At 38.3% G+C, this 12777-nt stretch overlaps 1 protein-coding gene across 1 annotated transcript in view; it reads right to left on the reverse strand.

The window, feature by feature from the left end:
* Positions 1-12777, reverse strand: part of PTPN13 (protein tyrosine phosphatase non-receptor type 13) — a 235368-nt gene that overhangs the window by 184082 nt on the left and 38509 nt on the right. The gene's annotated exons all lie outside the window — the stretch shown is intronic.

The raw sequence follows: 12777 nt of genomic DNA on the forward strand, positions 1-12777 counted from the left end.
ACTAAAATGTAAAAGACTGACCATAAGTGTAGTCAAGGATGTGGAGGAACTAAAACACTCATACATTACTAATGGGAATGTAAAATGGTACTCTTTGGGAAACTGACAGTTTCATAAAAAGTTAAATATAAGCCTACCAGATGATCTGGCCATTCCACTTCTAAGTAGTTACCCAAAAGAAATTAAATCTTATATCTACACAAAGACTCATACAGGGAACACTTCTCAGAGCTTTCTGAGATGCTCCTCCCAGGTTATAATCCTCAAATTTGGCTCAAATAAAATTTTCCATTTCTTAAAAAAAAAAAAAAAAGACATATACAGATGTTCGTATCAGCTTTATCTGTAACGCCCGAAAACTGGAAACAAGCAAATGTCTATCAACAAGTGAATGGATAAACTAATTTTAGTATATTCTCACAATGGAATATTAGTCAGCAATAAAAGGAATGAACTATTATTGATACACGCAACAACATGAATCTCAAAATAATTATACTGAGTAAAGGAAGCTAGATCAAAAAAAAAAAAGAGAGAGAGAGAGAGGAATTATATACTTTATGATTACATTTGTACAAAATTATAAAAAATGCCAACTACAGTTACAAAAAATAGCTCAGTTGCCTGAGGATGGCATTGACCTATGGAGAGGCAGATGGAAGTTGATTACAAGGGGGCATGAGAAATCATTTGGGGAAAATGGATCTGTTCGTTATCTTGATTGTGATGATGGTTCGCAGGTGCATACATATGTCAAAACTCATCCAGTTGTACACAATATGTACAGCTTATTATATGTCAATTATTCCTCAATGAAGCTGTTAAAAAGAGAAAACAAACAAATTAACTAAACCTGATGAAAGCCAGGACAGCATTCCTTTTCTTTGTCCTGTGAAGCCCCAACATGAGGTAACATATGTTTTAAAAAGAAAAAGTTTTCTAAAAGTTAATTTCTCCCATTAAAATAAAAATCTATAAGATTAAAGAAATCAAAATCCACGGCAAAGGTCTGAGATCTTCCCTCCTTAAACAGCCAAAGCATATCTAAGATGCCATGTAACTTATGTTGCTAAAGTTAGAATGTGTAGCTTGATAACGCAATCATTTTTTAAAAACCATTATTCAAGATAGCCATGTCTTGTTTTTCTCTTAACTTCTAATTTCCTAAAGCACTTCAAACTGAAATGATAATTACAATAATTACAGGACATTTTAATTAATGTGAAATTATTTCTACCTTTTATCTGTTGATCCAAAAATGGTCAACATCAAGACAGATGTATACAAAGTAGAAATAAAAGCACTATTAGAGCTCTTGAAGACTAAAAGCTAATCTCTCTAATTAAAAAACAAAACACTAATATTTCTTTTCCATTAGGAGGGTAGGTACAGATAAGTAGTAGAGAAAAAATATTATTGCCTAGTATAGTTAGAAAAGCCTAAAAAGAATTGGGATTTTAAGGAAAAAAAGAGATAAAAGTCTGTGAAATTTTAATTGAACGTTGTCTCAAGGTAGAAAATAGCATGTGACCAAATATCTTTACTGAAGTTGGAGCAATGCTTAATATTTGTCAACTTTTCCGTTATACCTTTCCCAGTGAGAGAAGAGAAACTAAAACAAACACAAGTCTAAATTGCCTTTCTGGGCTGCTGGCTCAGGTCAACTACTTATCCAAATAGAAATCATATATGCCTATTCCCTGCTTTTCAAAGGACAGCTTCAAAAAACCAGAAGAAAAATTCTGGAATTCTTTAATCTTTCTCTGTATCATTTAAACTTAGGAGAAAAGTAAATGGAGGGGAAAATCCCTAATTTCACATGTGTTATGTTTTTCCTCACCAACTGTGAGGTACTAACAGAAAACAATGTAATGGTATTGACAGAACTTTGGTTTCGAGTATTGTCTTTCTACATCACTCCTCCTCCCCACCCACTGACTTTTGTTAAGATCATTGCTTTAGAATACTTATGATTGGTCTTCAAGAAATCTAGATTAAAATGTCTCAGAGTGGGCTTCCCTGATGGCGCAGTGGTTGAGAATCTGCCTGCCAATGCAGGGGACACGGGTTTGAGCCCTGGTCTGGGAAGATCCCACATGCCGCGGAGCAACTGGGCCTGTGAGCCACAACTACTGAGCCTGCGCGTCTGGAGGCTGCGCTCCGCAACAAGAGAGGCCACAGCAGTGAGAGGCCCGAGCACCGCAATGAAGAGTGGCCCCCGCTTGCCGCAACTAGAGAAAGCCCACGCACAGAAACGAAGACCCAACACAGCCAAAAATAAATAAATAAATAAGCTTTCATTAAAAAAAAAAAAAAAGTCTCAGAGTAAGCAGCCACTAAAGGAAACAAATATGTACAAAGCACAAAAGTCCAAGGAAATAATCTTATTTGTCCTTTATATTGTAATAAGCAAATTAATGTGGTAGGCAGAATTCTGAGATTACCCTTAACATCCCTTTCATGTTGTGAACTGACTATACAGAGGGATACATGACAAGGACCTGAGGGTGGCCTCTAGGTGCTGATGGTGTACCCCAGCCGACTACCAGCAAGAAAATGGTCCTACAACCACGAGGCACGTTCTACCAACAACCAGTGAACTTTGGCACAGGACGCTGAGCCTCAGATGATATCATATTCCCAGTTGACACCCTGATTTAAGTCTGGTGATATCCTGAAAAGGGGAACCAGATAATCTGTACCCAGAATCCTGACAAACAAGAAGTACAAGATAATAAATGTGTGTTGCTTTAAGGCGCTAAATTTGTGGTAAGTGAAAGTGGGATTCGGCTATAACAAGAACTAAAAATGTGGGAGTAGCTTTGGAACTGGATAGTGCGCAGAAGCTGAAAGAATTCTGAGAACACCTAACTTGCCTTGAACAGATTCTTAATAGATATCTGGACTTTGAATACTGTTGGTGAGGGCTCAGAAGGAAACAAGGAACATGTTATTGGAAACTGGAGGAAGGGGAATCCTTGTTAAATAGTGGAAGAAAACTTGGTGACATTGTATCCTGCAGTTATATGGAAAGCAGAACTTACAAGTGGCAAAACTGGGCATATGGGAAGGAGATTTCCAGGTGAGGTGTTAAATGTGCTGTCTGGTTTACTCTTACTCCTCATAGTAAAATGCAAGGAGAAATAAATTGAGGAAAGTCCTGTTAAAGAGGAAGGAACCAGGACTAGATGATTCTGAAGATGCCCAGCCTCTCCAGATAGCAAAAGATGCGAAAAGTCAGAAATGGTTGCCAAAAATATAATAGACAAAAAAAAAGAAAAAAGACCCTCTGCTAAAATTTCAGAAAGATCAAAGGTCAGAGGATTCAGTCACATAAAGGGCCCTTTCAAGATTTTAAGGGTCTCTGGTAAGCTCTAGAGTTGTTCCTTAGCCATCTCAGCAGGAGGCAAAGACAGAAAAAGCATTATTTTGAAAAAAATTTGCAGGTGTAGCTTTCGTCTAATATAGTGAATCCCTGTGAAACCCACATAAAACCCAGAGGTCCTGAGAAAATTGTTTCAGCATAAACACTGCCAGGTTGAGCTAAAAGAGGAAGAATATAAAATCGAAAGAGGCTGCTGGAGGTGCCCTCGATTCTATAGTCAGGAATAAGCCTGGTTAATACCACTCAGCTGGGGCTTCCCTGGTGGCGCAGTGGTTGAGAGTCAGCCTGCCGATGCAGGGGACAAGGGTTCGTGCCCCGGTCTGGGAAGATCCCACGTGCTGCGGAGCGGCTAGGCCTGTGAGCCACGGCCGCTGAGCCTGCGCGTCCGGAGCCTGTGCTCCACAGCGGGAGGGGCCACAGCAGTAAGAGGCCCGCAAAAAAAAAAAAAAAAAACCACTCAGCTGCAAACATATGCTACCATCCTAGAAAAAGGAAGAATGATTCAGAAGGCAGAATGGAGACTCAGAGGGCAGAGTTGAGAGCCATGAAGGATTATTCCCAGGCTTTGAAACCTAACCAAAAAACCTCCACCTGACATCTGCCAATCTGAATCTCAAACTGTGATGGACCAAGTGACTCCTTTTTGACTTTCCATTCTGCCCTTCTCCTTTTCGAACGAGAATGTCTACAATAGTTATTCCATGCTTGTCCCACCATTTTATGTTGGGAATGTTGGGATAGTCTCCTTAGTTTTACAGGTACACAGATAAATAACACATAGGAGCCTCATCTAAACCTAATGTAGATGATTTAGATGCGCCCTTGGACTTTGAGCTGATGCTTTAATAGGATGAGAACTCTGGGAACCGTGGGAGGGGATGTATTTTGCTTGTGTGTGTATGGGGTCAGAGGGCATGAATATCTGAGGGCCAGAGGGAAGACTATGGTAGGCAGAATCCTGATATAGCTCCCGAAATTCGTGCCTCCCCCCCACCCCACCGGTATACCAGACCTGTATAATCTTTCCTTGCGTATGGGTGGGACCAACAAATACCAAGCGATAGCAGCCGACTTGATTAGGTTATGATATAGAAGACTCTGTTGGGGCAGACTGGAAAGAGATTCAAAGACAGGGAGATTTCCCCTGCTGGCCTTGATGATGCAAACAACCATGCTGTCAACTGCCTATGGAGGGGACCACATGGCAATGACCTCATGGGAACACTGTTGAGCAGAAAGCAGACCCCAGCTGACAGCCAGCAAGAAAATGATAAATTTAGACCTACAGCTACAAGGAATTGAATCCTGCCAAACAACCAGTGGGCTTAGAAGACCTCCAAGCTTCAGATGAGATTTCAGCCTGGTGTGACCCTGAGCAGGGGACCCACAGGAACTGTAAGAAAATAAATGCGTTGTCTGAAGCTACTAACCTTGTGGTAATTTATTATACAACAATAGAAAACTAATACAACCTGGGTATAGATTCTGAAGAAAATGTAACAAAGTAAGTCCCCTTATTATACTTCTGAAGATTTGAGGATAATGCTTTCAGACTATTTAAGTGTATCTTGTAAGAGACAGAACATTCTGAGTAAATTAATGTTGTCTTTCTAGACATCAAGTTTTTTACAAACTTCTTACTTCATGTTTTAATTGACAAAGCTATCTGCACTGAGCTGCCTGTATCATATACTGTTTGGGATGTAATGTTAGATGGTCCAGAAAAGTTGACCAAAGCTCACTCAACTCAGAAGCGAAGTAACTAGCATAAGCAAGACAAACAGTGACAGTCTATTAAAAGAGGCTCTTGCTACTTTCCTGATTTTCTACCATTTAGCAGTCTCAAGATCAGGCAATACTTCTACAGTTATGATCTAACTGAGAAGCGAGAAGCAAGAAGCCAGCTATTAGAGGTGTTAGAAGGCAGAAGGCAACAAACACTACCCACCTGGCAAATACTGGGTTGGCCAAAAAGTTCGTTCAGGTTTTTCGGTAAGATGTTATGGGAAAACGTGAACGAACTTTGTGGCCAATCCAATACTAAAAGTTGAATATTGAAGGAGAAAGTGATGTTTGTCGTCTTCTCTTGTCCTTTCTTACAGATCTATACAAATCTTCTAAACCCAAAAATTTGGGGGTAAATTTATAGTGTAGTAAAATAAGGTAGTAGGTGTCATTCTGTATTAATGTGGACAAATCAACTCTGACTCTAGACAAAAATCAATGAAAAGAGTAAGCCCCAATAACTTCACAAGTCACAGCTGAAGCATAACAAACCTAGGCATGCTCCAGTAATTACAAGAGTAATTTCAACTTGATATTTGGAGACAGCCAAAATTCTACTCAAACTGCTCTGTTCTAAAAGTGATTTTGATATTACCAATTTCCATTCTGAAATATTTTAAAAATGGAAATGTGTAAAACATCTACTTTTTATACCTAAACAATAAATTCAATAAATCTAAAACCAAAATCTAAAAATACTAAGCAGTGACACAAGAGATATTCATACTGAATATTGCTGTTCATTTTGCCATTTTTATTTTATCTAATATAATTGTGACAACTAAATTAGATTATTGCTTGTAATTTAAATAATGACATGACTTGCAAGAACTCTTGAACCCAATTTCAAACCATGTGGTTTGGGCCACTCCCTTATTTTGTGGCAATCCAACTAAATCTATAAAGATGTGTTTTTCAAAGTATAGTATTCATATCTAATTTTTATTTTAATTAACTATAAGGTACTCTTGTGCAACTGTTATAAATAAGAATGATTAATATGCAAAAGCAAAGGAGCCCTTTTTACATGAGAAGATAAAAGAATTCTGGCTTATAGACAAATAATGGTAAAATCACTTTGGATAAATCATTCAAATTGAATATTAATGTATTACAGATTAGAACAACTGGAATAATGCACTCCCCTCTACAATTCACTTGACAAAATTCTGAGTTTAATTTCAGATTACATCACATTATCTCTTTTAACTCTAATCAATGCCACTCAACATCAAAATTAATTTTAACTCATACAATCTCCATCTACTCTCATAAAGCTAGAAGTATTCTCTATATCCAGTTTTTATTGGAGAATGCATCCACTGCCAAGACTTCACCTAATCACTTTAGGGCAGATTATTCCTAAATCTATCTCCAGCCTTGAGAAAGCTTTGTTCCAAATTCTAGATTTTAAAATTTAACTACCTACTGTACTTTTTTGCCTGGGTAGATACTGTCCTCTTGTATCAAATTCAATACATCTAGGGAGCTTCCTGGTGGCGTAGTGGTTAGGATTCCGGGCTTTCACTGCCATAACCTGGGTTCAATCCCTGGTCAGGAAACTGAGATCCCGCAAGCCGCGTGGCCAAAAAAAAAACCCAACATTTTCCTCCAAATCAGCCACTCTCACCATTCCAAACAGATTAATGAAACTACCATTCCTATAGTTATCAGGCTCAAAGTCCCTCTTCTTTGACTTCTTTTTTCCTTTCTTTTGCCTTAGTCTTGTCAATAAGAGCTGTTGCTTATTCATTCTTAATCTCTCAAATTAATATTTGTTTCAAGTCTCAAAAAGAGGAGGAAGGCAGATGAAGAGGATACAGAAGAGTTAGAGTTAAGGTCTTCCAGGCAAAGGAATACCTGTAAACCTGAAAACTGAGATACGAAACAGTAGGAGGTGTTCAAATTCTGTAGATTATCAAGAGAAGGGGGAGGGGAGACAAGAGATGAGGCTATAGCAGTGAGTAGGTGCCAGATCACGTAAGGTGTTTTTGTGATTTGCTAAGTAGTTTGAATTTTATACTGAAACCCATGAAGAGGCACTGACAAATTTCAGGGTGAGGCATAAAGTGTCAAGAGTTTGGATAAAGTCACTCAGGAAGAGCATATAAAGAAAAAAAGTCAAGTACAGAGACCTAGAGGCACTAAAAAAGCATTTAAAAGTTAGAGGAGGGAAAAGAGCCTGCAAAGCCACCTGCAAAGGAATAGCCAGAGAAATAAGAAGAAAACCATAAGATTATTATGTTAGAGAGGATGGAAGAGACGTTTCAAACAGGAGATTGGTAGAATGCAAGATTAAGAATGTGGAGTTTTGTGCCACGTTGCCCAGGTTCAGATCACTAACTCTGACTTTTGGCAAATTAGTATTTCTAGGCTCAGTTTTCTTCTTAAAGCAAGTTATTAACAGTTCCTATCTTATGGGAAATTGGCAAGAATTAAAAGAGATACATACGGTTCAGGACCTGATAGAGAATGTCAATAACTGTTATTCATCTTTATCATTCTTAAACAACATAGAGAAGTCATGCAGTATGACAGCATACATATTTGGCTCTCTGGATGTCATAGGTAACTTTATGCAAAGAAACTTTAGTCAAGTAGGAGAGGAAGCAAATTGATGCTGAATTGTAAGTGCTGATTAATTTTTGAAACTTGGTTGGTAACAGAAGGAGTAAAGTTAGGAGGATAAATTTGAAGGTGAGGGTGGATAATGTTTACTTTGATTTTAAATATATAAGGGACTCTGTGTATATGCTGAGGGAAAGAGCCAGTAAAGAGGCTGAAGGTACAGGAGGAGGTGGGCGATCAGTAGGCAAGGTCACAAAGGAATTGATTACCCTTCAGATGTTTCATCAGGTCCACTGAAGTCAAAGGGAAAGAAGCATGTGAGCAGATGGAGAAAAGTCAGGAAGAGGAGTTCGTGCCTAAAGGCCTCACTGGCTGAATGATGTAGTCCCTGTGACGTGTTTCAAAACGATTGGTACACATGTCCATTTGCTTACATAGTGCAAAAACTGACTTTCTTTCAGTGTGTATTCAGGAATCCATGGCTCCCCTGGTAATTCTCATACACAATAATGTTAAAGAATTATTACTCTAAACATCTTCGGATAAAACTTTACCTCTCAATTCCAATAACTCCTATGATCATCTTGATATTAATCAATTCTAAAAGAGGAGCAATCAATGTCAGACTTTCCCTATGAATCAGAGATCAGCCAGTTGAGTACTTCCTTATCATGCTCATCCTTGATTTCTAGCAATTAGAGGCTCTTAAACTAACTGATGATAAAGGGCTATTTTAAGTGGTACCCTTTCAGTATAGAAAACTAGAAAACCAAAGCAAAGAGACTACTGGAGTTGCAGCATATAACTATAGAATTATACATCATATCATAATGAGAATACAGGTCCCCAGTTGGTCTATTTCATGGTTGCCCCTGGAGTTGGACGGAAGTCAGTTCCTCAACAAACTAATGAATATAACAAAAAAGAAACACACTCACGGATACAGAGAACAAACTAGTGGTTACCAGTGGGGCGAGGGAGGGGGGAAGGGGCACGATAGGGGTAGGAGATTAAGAGGTACAAACTACTATGTATAAAATAATTAGCTACAAAGAGATATTATATAACACAGGGACTACAGCCAATAATTTATAATAACTACAAATGGAGTATAACTTTTAAAAATTGTGAATCACTATGCTGTGTACCTGAAACTTATGTCAACAAACTTCAATTTAAAACAAACAAAAAAAAGCTAAAAAATAAAAGAAAGCTAGAAGAGAGTCAAAGAGATTGGGAGAGAATAAGATGATCCATCAACTATATTATTTAACCACTCATTCATTCATTCATTTAAATATTTATTAAAATTCTATTGTGTGCTTGGCATTGATAGGTACTAGATTTTTATTCATTAAATCAACAAATATTTAGTACCCACTATAAGCCAGACACTCTTTTAGACACTGAAGATACAGCAGTGAACAAACCAGACAAAAACACCAAGTCCCACGGAGTTTACATTCTGTTAGAAGAGAAAGACAATAAGTAAATAGAAGAGCACATGGTTGTAAAAGCTATAGAGGAAAATAACTCCACAAGGATGGCTAATGAATACCCAGCAGGTTAGAGAGTACACATTTAAAATAAAATAGTCAAGAAAAGTCCTTAGTGAGAATTTGTCATTTGAGCAAAGATCTAAAGGAGGTAAGAGGGTAAGTAGAGCAGAGATATCTGGGAAAGAACATTCTGTGCAGAAACTGAAAAATCCCTGAGGCAAGAGGATGTCCCAGGAACACCAAGGAGAAACAAACTGAGTGAGAGGAAGAAAAAATTGAAGATAAACTATATAGGGTCTTCCAGACCACTGAAGAAACTCTAACGTGTACACTGAAATGGAAAGCTTATGGGAAGGTTTTGAGAGATGTGATCTGAGCTGTTTTATAAGGATCACTCTGGCTGCTATTTTGAGAACTGACTATAGAAGGGCAAGGGTAGAAGCAAGGAGACAATTAGGAGGCTGTGGCAATAATCCAGGCAAGAAATATTGGTAGCTTAACCCAAGATGGTAGCTGTGAGACATCTAGGAAGTGATCAAGGGCCAAAAGGATGTCCTGATATGGATGCTCTGTGCCCTGAGAAAGTGGCAAGATGGAGTTGTTATTAAGATAGAGAAGATTGTGAGGAGTTGGTCTGGAAGCAGTTTCAGAGTTCAATTTGTACATGTTAATTCTGCAGTGCTGATTAGACATTCCAGTGAAGATGCCAAGCAGAAAGCTGCATACATGAGTCTGGAGTTTATGGGAGAAGTCTGGGATGAAGATATACATGTAGAGATCATCAGCATACAGATGGTGTTCTAAAGCCGTGAAATTTCATGTGATCTCTAAGGCAGTACATGCAGACAGAAGAGATACCCAAGGACAGAAGAATGAGGATTAATAAGAAAAGGAGACTGAGTAGGAGTGTGTCTCTTTAATCTAAAACAGTAATCCCTTACACCATTAATTTGTTTAACAAATTGGTTATACTTTTAAAGTCCAATTTTCTCCTCTCATCTTAAACCCTAGAAGCAAGTGAATTAAATGGACAGCAAGTAGGTAAGTTTTTTCTAGCCTTCATTTGCTTACTTTATTTTTTTTTAATTTATTTATTTATTTTTGGCTGTGTTGGGTCTTCGTTCCCGCCTGCAGGCTTTCTCCAGTTGTGGCAAGTGGGGGCTACTCTTCGTTGTGGTGCACGGGCTTCTCATTGCGGTGGCTTCTCTTTTTGTGGAGCACAGGCTCTAGGCACGTGGGCTTCAGTAGTTGCAGCACATAGACTCAGTAGTTGTGGCTCACGGGCTCTAGAGCACAGACTCAGTAGTTGTGGTGCACAGGCTCAGCTGCTCTGCAGCATATGGGATCTTCCCAGACCAGGGATTGAACCCATGTCCTCAGCATTGGCAGGCGGATTCTCAACCACTGCATGCCACCAGGGAAGCCCCATTTCCTTACTTTAAAAAGGATTTTATGTATTTATTTTGATATTACCAAAGAATCTCCATAAGCCTACATTACGTATTTGGCAATTATCGCTTTCAAAACTACAGTATCTGTTTTTGAAGAATTAGTCTTTATTAACATTAGCAAAAAATCTAAGCTAAAATACATGATAAAAAGTAAAACTCATAATTAATGTTCAGATGGGTACATAGGGCATGGAATAGAGCAATGGTCCTATTTTCTATACTATACTAGTCTGAAGATAAATGCAATAGAATTTTACAAAACCTGTGCAATTACTTAATGTGCAATCTGAAGACAGAAAATAAAATGACCAAATGACAGGGTTGCAATATTAACTCAAATGACCATTTGGAAGCACAAAACAGAGAGGATTTTAAGAAAGAATAGTGTTGAGGCCAGAGTCAAGATGGCAGTGTGGGAAGATGCGGAGTTTGTGTCTCCCCCCAACAAGGGCACCACACATGGCTTTTAAGATCCTGGTTCACAAGCCAGGGGTTTGGCCAAAGCTCCTGCAGTGGGAGCTCTGAGTCTGAACCACCGGATTAACAGAGAACCTCAGACCCCAGTGAATATTCATCGGAGTGAGGTCTCCCAGAGGTCCTCACCTCAGCACCAAGACCCAGCTCTACCCAACAACCTACAAAATCCACTGTTGGAAGCCTCAGGCCAAACAACCAGTAAGACAGGAACACAATCCTACCCATAAAAAAAAAAAAAGAGATGGCAAAAAAATATGTCACAGATGAAGGAGCAAGGTAAAAACCTACAAGACCAAATAAATGAAGAGGAAATAGGCAACCTACCTGAAAAAGAATTGAGTAATGATAGTAAAGATGATCCAGAATCTCGGAAATAGAATGGAGATACAGATTGAGAAAATTCAAGAAATGTTTAACAAAGGTCTAGAAGAACTAAGGAACAAACAAACAGAGATGAACAACACAATAACTGAAATGAAAAATACACTAGAAGAAATCAATAACAGAATAACTGAGGCAGAAGAACGAATAAGTGAGCTGGAAGACAGAATGGTGGAAATAACTGCTCAGGAGCAGAATAAAGAAAAAATTATGAAAAGAACTGAAGACAATCGCAGACTTCTGGGACAACACTAAACGCACCAACATTCGAACTATAGGGGTCCCAGAAGAAGAAGAGAAAAAGAAAGTGTCTGAGAAAATATTTGAAGAGATTATAGTGGAAAACTTCCCTAGCAAGGGAAAGGAAATAGTCACCCAAGCCAGGAAGTGCAGAGAGTGCCATGCAGGATAAACCCTAGGAGAAACACACCAAGACACATATTAATCAAACTAACAAAAATTAAATCCAAAGGAAAAATATTAAAAGCAGCAAGGGAAAAGCAAAAAATAACATACAAAGTAATCCCCATAAAGTTCTCAGCTGATTTTTCAGCAGAAATTCTGCAGTCCAGAAGGGAGTGGCAGTGATGAAAGAGAAAAACCTACAACCAAGATTACTCTACCCAGCAAGAATCTCATTCAGATACTGCGGAGAAATCAAAAGCTTTTAGACAAGCAAAAGCTAAGAGAATTCAGCACCACCAAAATAGCTCTACAACAAATGCTAAGGAACTTCTGTAAGTGGGAAACACAAGAAAATAAAAGGACCTATGAAAACAAACCCAAAACAATTAAGAATATGGTCATAGGAACATACATATTGATAATTACCTTAAATGTGAATGGATTAAATGCTCCAAACAAAGGACACAGGCTTGCTGAATGGATACAAAAACAAGACCCATATATATGCTGTGTACAAGAGACCCACTTCAGACCTAGGGACACATACAGACTGAAAGTGACAGGATGGAAAAAGATATTCCATGCAAATGGAAATCAAAAGAAAGCTGGAGTAGCAATACTCATATCAGATAAAATAGACTTTAAAATAAAGACTGTTACAAGAAATAAGGAAGAACACTACATAATGCTCAAGGGATCAATCCAAGAAGATATAACAATTAGAAATGTTTATGCACCCAACATAGGAGCACCTTAATATGTAAGGCAAATGCTAACGACCATGAAAGGGAAAATCGACAGTAACACAATAATAGTAGGGGACTTT

Source organism: Aethalodelphis obliquidens, unplaced genomic scaffold (genome assembly GCF_003676395.1).
Source record: "Aethalodelphis obliquidens isolate GAN/ISIS:26980383/991018 unplaced genomic scaffold, ASM367639v1 scaffold95, whole genome shotgun sequence".
NCBI lineage: Eukaryota > Metazoa > Chordata > Mammalia > Artiodactyla > Delphinidae > Aethalodelphis > Aethalodelphis obliquidens.